Source organism: Chlorocebus sabaeus, chromosome 2, assembly GCF_047675955.1.
Source record: "Chlorocebus sabaeus isolate Y175 chromosome 2, mChlSab1.0.hap1, whole genome shotgun sequence".
Lineage (NCBI taxonomy): Eukaryota > Metazoa > Chordata > Mammalia > Primates > Cercopithecidae > Chlorocebus > Chlorocebus sabaeus.
This window is the reverse complement of record NC_132905.1, coordinates 86,900,010-86,908,032: the sequence shown is the minus strand read 5'-3', so window position 1 is coordinate 86,908,032 and position 8,023 is coordinate 86,900,010. Positions and strand designations below refer to the sequence as shown.

Genomic DNA, 8,023 nt, shown 5'->3' with positions numbered 1-8,023 from the left:
ATAGGCTGTCAAACATTGTAACTAAGAGCTCTTATTTATGGCCTTGCTTCCATGAACTCAGTATTTAGCTTCACTTCAGTCAGTGTCCATTTCAGTCCAGCTGTTCATGTTTGAGTATTTAGGTTACTTGCTTCTAAATACTCATGACACTGAACTATGGGAGGTCAAGTTACTGCTAAATGGACTTGTCTGTATATTGTAGTAGCAGAGGAATATTATAGCAGTTTCTTAAGATGATTAGCTTCTCCTGCTTTCACAGACTATAATTGGTGTTTAAGCTCATATTCATCTATTCCCCATGCCCATAACTCTCATTTATATATGTGATTCTGTGTTGTTATAGACAGGTATAAGAAGAGGTGGCCCAGGCATTTAAGACATAATCAGGCTATGCCTGTGGTGTTAGCCTCACCTTGGAAGCTTTTAAAAATTCTATCATTCAAGCCTGTTGGAGGTGGGACCTGTTTGAGTTGGGGTCTAGGCATTAATATTTTTGAAGCAGTCTCCCAGTAATTGTAATGTGCAAACACTACTACTTTCTATAATAATAAAAATCTCGCATAAATAGCTTTAAAAGTGATAGATAAGAATGTCCCAAGCGCACACACACACACGTACACACACACCCTCCCTCTCTCTCACCCTCTTTCTCTGTCTCTCTCACAAGATTTCACAGGATTGAGAGATCATATCCAATAAAAGTTAGCAAAAAAGGCTTCTGAGTGTAAAGGACTGCAAAGGTTTTGGACAGGAAAACCTGACTGAGTGGCGGCACATTCCTGGCAGAGGGAAACTGTGACAGAAGGAAGGGAAACCAATACACTTCACAAAGACCTTTTTGAACAACATTGAAAAGAAAAACCCAGAAGAGAATACTATAAAGAATTGTAGACAATAAGATGAGACAGGGAGCAGGGTCCCAGATTAAGAAGACATCAAACTTACATTTTAGGGTGCTGTCATTTTAAAGTGTTTCTAAAACACTGCAGTTTTCCATATTATTTAAATATGCAGAAATTTAAACCCATGGTCCTGTTACCCAGTGATATGGTTAGGCTGCGTCCCCACCCAAATCTCATCTTGAATTCTCAGGTGTCGTGGGAGGGACCCAGTGGGAGGTGATTGAATCATGGGGGTGGGTATTTCCTGTGCTGTTCTCTTGATAATAAATAAGTCTCACAAGATCTGATGTTTTTTAAAAAGGGGCGCTTCCCTGTACAAGCTCTCTTCTTTTGTCTGCTGCCATGTGAGACGTATCTTTGCCTTCCACCATGATTGTGAGGCCTCCCCAGTCACGTGGAACTGTAAGTCCAATAAACTTCTTTCTTTTTTCAAAGTGCCCAGTCTCAGGTATGTCTTTATCAGCAACATGAGAACAGACTAATACACCCAGCTTAGGAAGTAAACACTATGAATGCGGTTGAAATTTCCTATATTTTGTTCCATAATCATAACTAATTTCTCCCTTAGCAGAGGTAATCATTATCCTATATTTGGTGTTTATTATTCTTAGACATTTCTTATACTCAAATGCATAGATATTACTTAGATAATATATAGATGCTTATGTTCCAAAACAAAACAAATGTTCCAGGTTAAAAAAATATATTGTGATGTTTAAAAGAAAAGACATGGAATTAACCTAGGTGCCCTTCAACGACAGATTGGATGAAGAAAATGTGCACATATAAACTATAGAATACTATGCAGCCATTAAAAAAGAATTAAATCTTGTCCTTTGCAGCAACATGAATGCAGCTGGAGGCCATTATCCTAAACAAATTAACACAGTAATGGAAAACTAAATACCACATGTTCTGACTTATAAGTAGGAGCTAAACACTGGGTACACATGGACATAAAGATGTGAATAATAGGCACTGGTGATTACTAGAAGAGGGAGTGGTCTGGAGAAATGGCTGAAAAACTACCTATTGGGTACTATTCTTACTATGTGGGTGATAGGATCATTTATACCCCAAACCTCAGCATCACACAATATACCTATGTAACAAACCTGGACATGTACCACTTGAATCTAAAGTAAAAGTTGGAATTATAAAATATATACATACTTGGCTGGGTGCAGTGGTTTACACCTATAATCCCAGCTACTCTGGAGGTTGAAGCACAGGAATTGCTTGAATCCGGGAGGTGAAGGTTGCAGTGAGCCAAAATTGCACCACTGCACTCCAATCTGAGCCACAGAGTGAGACTCCATCTCAAAAATATATATATATATGTGTGTGTGTGTATACCTATATATATATATTTATAGAGAGAGAGAGAGAAAGAGAGAAGTTTTGAAGAGAATAAATATGGCATAATGAAAAAAGGTGTTTCAGGAAGTTGGGTCTAGCTGCAATATACAGTACAGAAAGTTTTTGTGTCATCTAGGAGTATTTGGACTAGTGTGTAAAATTGGGCTCAGAGAGAAAAGGATGGATATCAAAAAATGGAAAAGAAATTTTAGTGTCTTAAATATAGAGAATGAGGAAGCAGGATGAGTCAAACCAAGATACTAGGCTTTGTCTCCGAAGGATTAAAATAACGATGTGGTGTTGACAGATTCAATGAGTCACAGTGGAAGAACTGGTTTCCAGGAGTATAGATGTGCTGTGGAATTTGGCCCTGTTGACCATTCCCTCATTGCTGAGGCACTCTCCTCCCTAGCCTTCTGCCATCCCTCTCTTTTGGCTTTGTTCCTACCTCTTCTACTGTTCTTTCTAAGTCTTCTTTATGGGCTTCAATTTGTATCCAATTTTTGTTACAGCTTATACTCTCCTGGATTGACTCATTCATTTCCAGGACCTTAACATACAAATGCTGATGACTTCCAAATTCTTATGGCCAACATGTAAAGTCTCCTCAGCTGCATATTTCATTTCTAATTGCTTATAGGTATTTATCCCACAGCCACTTTTAACATGTCCAAAATTAGTCTTATTACCATCTTCTTCCCTTCTCATTTTATTCATCCCTTTTATTCTTACTTATTCCTGCTCCTTTATTCTCCATCTCTGCAAATGTGCCCCAAGTTTTATCTTCTTACCAAAGCTAGAAAACTGGGAAACATCCTCACACTTCTCCCTAAACATTAGCTGTGCCCACTATTTAATGCCATGTCTTGCCAAATCAACCTCCTTAATTGTGCTTATATTGTTTCCACTTCTCAACCATCTCCACTGTCTTAATCTCAGGTGCTTTTAAATATGTTCTCTGGCCTATTATAATACTCCGTAAACTTATCTTTTCCACCCCTAGTCTTGTCCAATTCCTTCTCTCTGTCTCTCTTCTACTATGAATGATTTTCTTAAATATAAATTTGATCATTCCCTGCTCTTAGAGGGGAAATTAGGACTCCTTATTACCTTCTGCAGAAGCTTTTCATCTTGTTCTTTTAAATCCTAATTAAGACTCTAAGAGTTAACTCAAAGACAACCAATGGTACCAAGTTCGAAGCTGAAGGATGAGTGAATTCTTTGATGAGACAGAAAAGAGTTGAGTTCAAAAGCACAGACCCTTTTTTCCCCACTCGTTTTGCTCCTGGGAAATTCATTCGGCAAATATTTATCAAGTATCCACCATGTGCCAGACACTATTCTCAGTGCTACTCTACATTAATTCTACTAATTCTCATAAAAACTCATGGATGTAGGTAATGTTATTATTTTGATTTTATAGATGAAGAAACTGAGGCATATAGATGTTAAATTACTTAAGGTCCCCAGCTCGGTAAAGTCCGGAACTGAGACATGAACCCAGATAATGAGACTCTAGAATTTTGCTAGTCAAAGTAGAATTCATGGACCAGAAGAATGGTATCATTGGTGATATTAGAATTACAGGCCCTGTGCATCCACCCTAGAATTAATCATTATGTAAGTTTTTACAAGATTTCCAGGTGATATGTGCATTCCTTCATGCTTGAAAAGCTTTTCCAAGTCTGGATTCTTAACCACTATGTCAACCCGACATAATAGTAGTTGACTTGTTCTTTCTTCTTCAGACACATGAGTTGGCTCTCCTTTTTATTTACCTGTCAAACACAAAAGTAACAAGCCTTAAAACCTTGACCCTGCCAGGCACGGTGGCTCACGCTTGTAATCCCAGCACTTTGGGAGGCTGAGGCGGGTGGATCACCTGAGGTCAGGTGTTTGAGACCAGCCTGACCAACATGGCAAAACTCCATCTCCACTAAAAATACAAAAACTAGCCAGGCCTGGTGGTGGGCACCTGTAATCCCAACTACTCAGGAGGCTGAGGCAAGAGAATCGCTTGAATCCGGGAGGTGGAGCTTGCAGTGAGCTGAGATCGCACTATTGCACTCTAGCCTGGGTGACAGGGCGAGACTCCGTCTCCAAAAAAAAAAAAAAAAAGGAAGAAAGAAACTTTGCCCCGGATCCTTTTGTAGTTCATGAGCATGATGATTGGGTGTTCACACAAATATGTGAAATGTGCCAGCCTCAGACCTTCTTAGGACATCAGCACATGACTCTGCTGGTACCTCATTAATCCATTAATACATTAAGCATCTAGAACTTTTCTGGTTAAAAGAAATATGAGCCTATAGCTCTAAGAGTTATTATTCTTGGTGTAGGTCAATTTTACAGGTCCTGAAGAGGAACTAGTGTACCGATGTTCAAAATGACTTCTGGTCGGTGATGGCTGTCCAAACACACATACACACACACACACACACACACACACACGGAGCAGAGGGGACACAGAGAGTCACTGTGTTACCCAGGCTGCAATGGAGTGTCTGTTCACAGATGTGATGATAGCTCCCTGCAGCCTTGGACCCCTAGCCTCAAGTGATCCTTTGGCCACAGCCTCCTGAGTAGCTGGGACTACAGGCACACACCACCATCCCTGGCTCAAACACTTGATATTAGTCTGACACCAGTAGCCAGACAGGCTAGAGGAGGGATGAAACCAGCTTTGACTTGTAGTCTACGTAGTAGGTTAATGTGGGAGAGAGGTGGATTTCAGGATAAGCTGTAAACCACTCATCCTTATGAGACTCACTTGTGGAGGGTTCTGGACGAGCCTCCAACTTGGCTCCTCACTCACATGGAAGTTGTTTCCAGCACTTGGAGAAGTCTCCCATAAAACATGCGAAACTCCATCAAGTAGTGATAAGAAATAGATGGTTTACTGAACATTTTGCAGAGAGAAAAAGAAGATGCCATATCACACACCACACAGCAGAAATTTAGGCAAAATCCTCATTAGACATAAGGATTCTTAATGTTTTTCTTTCCCAAACATCTTCTTCCCAATCTCAATAGCTTTTCTTCCTTTTTCTTTCTTTCTTCCTTTCCTTTTCCACGCAGTATCTAACAAACTGCAATATTGTTACCAGCATCAACTTTAATGCTAAGCTTAAATAATGTAAGCAAAGCATAAACTCTAGAGTTCGAAAGAGTAATGAATCTCCTAGCAGGTTTCACTGTCCATCACACCCACCCAACCTCATTCTCAGGATCCGGTAAACAAAAGCAGGTCTATTCTAGGCGGGGATAGGGATATGCATTGTTAATAAGTTTTCTCATCCTGCTACATTCTCCTCCGGTGCCAGCACTTCTTCATATTATCTATAAAAGGAAGAATAAAAGCTTTTATTCTGGCGGCTAAGGGCTGAATGAACATGCTATTCCCAACATTCAAAAAGCAAGGTGCCTACTCTTTGCATGAGTGCTTGTATTTATTTATGTGATAAGCATTTGAAACAGGTCTTTAAGTTGCACATATTTATGAGATACATGTCATATTTATTTATTTATTTATTATTTATTTATTTATTTATTTTTCTGAGACAATGTCTCGCTCTGTCGCCCAGGCTTGGAGTGCAGTGGTACAATCTTGGCTCACTGCAAGCTCCGCCTCCTGGGTTCATGCCGTTCTGCTGCCTCAGCCTCCCGAGTAGCTGGGACTACAGGCGCCCACCACCACGCTAACTTTTTGTATTTAACTTTTTGTAGAGACGATGTTTCACCTCGTTAGCCAGGATGGTCTCGATCTCCTGACCTCGTGATCCACCCGCCTCAGCCTCGCAAAGTGCTGGGATTACAGGCATGAGCCGCCGTGCCTGGCCACATGTCATGTTTTGATATACACATATAATGTGTAATGATCAAACTGGAGTAATTGAGAGATCCACCACCTCAATCATTGATCTTGTCTTTGTGCTGGGAATATTCCATATCTACTCCTCTAGTTATTTTAAAATATGCAAAGAATGAATGTTAACCACAGTCTCCCTGCTGTGCTGCTGAACACTAGATTGTATTTCTACTATCTAACTGTATTTTTGTTCCTATTAACCAGTCTCTCTTTATCTCCCCTTCCCACTACCTTTCTGAGTGTCATTTTACTCTCTACTTCCATAAGATCAATTTATTTTAGCCCCACATATAAGTGAGAACCTGTGATATTTGTCTTTCTGTGCCTGGCTTATTTCACTTACTGTAATGCCCTCCAATTCCATCCATGTTGTTGCAAACGACAGGATTTCCATTCTTTTTATGGCTCAATAATATTTTATTGTGTGCATGTACCACATTTTCTTTATCCATTCATTTGTTGATGGGCACATAGGTTGATTCCATATCTTGGCTAATGTGAATAACGCTGGAATAAACATGGGAGTGTAGATAACTGTTTGATAAATTGATTTCCTTTCTTTTGGATATATGTGCTGCAGTGGAATTGCTGGATCATATGGTACTTCGAATTGTACTTTTTTGAGGAATCTCCATGCTCTTTTCCATAGTGATTGCACTAATTTATGTTCCAACAAACAATGTATGAGCATTCTCCTGTCTCCACAGTATCTTTTTTTTTTTTTTTCTTTGTAATAACAGTCATTCTAACTGGGGTAAAATGATACCTCATTGTGGTTTTCATTTGCATGTCCCTGGTAAAAACCATTTTAACTCTGGTGAGAATTTAATTGGTGAGAGATAAATAACCAGAATATATGAGAAACTCAAACAAGTAAATAGGAAAAAAGGGCTCCACATAATTCAATTTTAAAATAGGCAGAAGATCTGAATATAGACGTTTCTCTAGAGAAGATACATAAGTGGTCAATGAGTATATGAAAAAGTGCTGCTCAACATCACTAATCAGAAAAAAATCAAACAGAGCTCATATATATTTTTAAATATTGGATTCACATGGTGTTTCTTAGAAAAGGGAGTTCCAATTTTAAAAATAATTTTCAAAATATTGAAAACAAATAGTAGACAACATAAAGTCTTATCAGCTCAGCCTTTGCATGGTTCAAGGTTCCAGGTCATCTGGCCTCTTCCAGCCTTCCTAGTCTTTGCTCCCTCTCCTCTTTCCTTACTCCCACCATTCCCTGGCGATCCCCACCAGCACTCTTAAGGTTCCCTTAAGGCACATGGTGCTTCAAGCTTCTGTGCCTTTGCTTGTGCTGTTCTCTTCATTGGCCTTGGGAGCACTCACTTCCACAGTTTGAGTAACTTGTAACAACTTGTGTTGTTGTGGCTATAAAGATTTTACTGGTCTCCACTGAAATTGATCACATCTGTGTTTGTTACCCTGCATATACTAATCTCACTTGTATCAATAGGATTCATGTGTGTTTTATCTTTAGTAAGCAATATGCTTTTTCACAGCAAGGACTGTTTTATTAATAATACCTACTCTTTTTTTTTTTAATGTACTATTCATTTACTCAAGAACTGAAGCTAGTGCCTGATGAAAGTAAATATACTTTGAATCTTTGAAAGGATAGTCATTTGAATAGTTATTTTCAAACTAAAATGTCAAAAAGCTGTAATAAAAGAAAAATCCTAACGCCTTGTAATCTCAGCACTTTAGGAGGCCAAGGCGAGCAGATCACGGGGTCAGAAAATCGAGACCATCCTGGTGAGCACGGTGAAACCCCGTCTCTACTAAAAATACAAAAAACTAGCCGGGCGAGGTGGCGGCGCCTGTAGTCCCAGCTACTTGGGAGGCTGAAGCAGGAGAATGGCGGGAACCCGGGAGG

The 8,023-nt window shown here is 39.5% G+C and overlaps 1 non-coding gene across 1 annotated transcript; it reads left to right on the top strand.

The window, feature by feature from the left end:
• The first annotated feature begins 4,402 nt into the window (after positions 1-4,402).
• On the top strand, positions 4,403-4,506 carry LOC119618701 (small nucleolar RNA U13). The gene has a single exon (XR_005235072.1). It is a non-coding gene; the product is annotated as a small nucleolar RNA U13 (small nucleolar RNA).
• Positions 4,507-8,023: the final 3,517 nt, after the last annotated feature.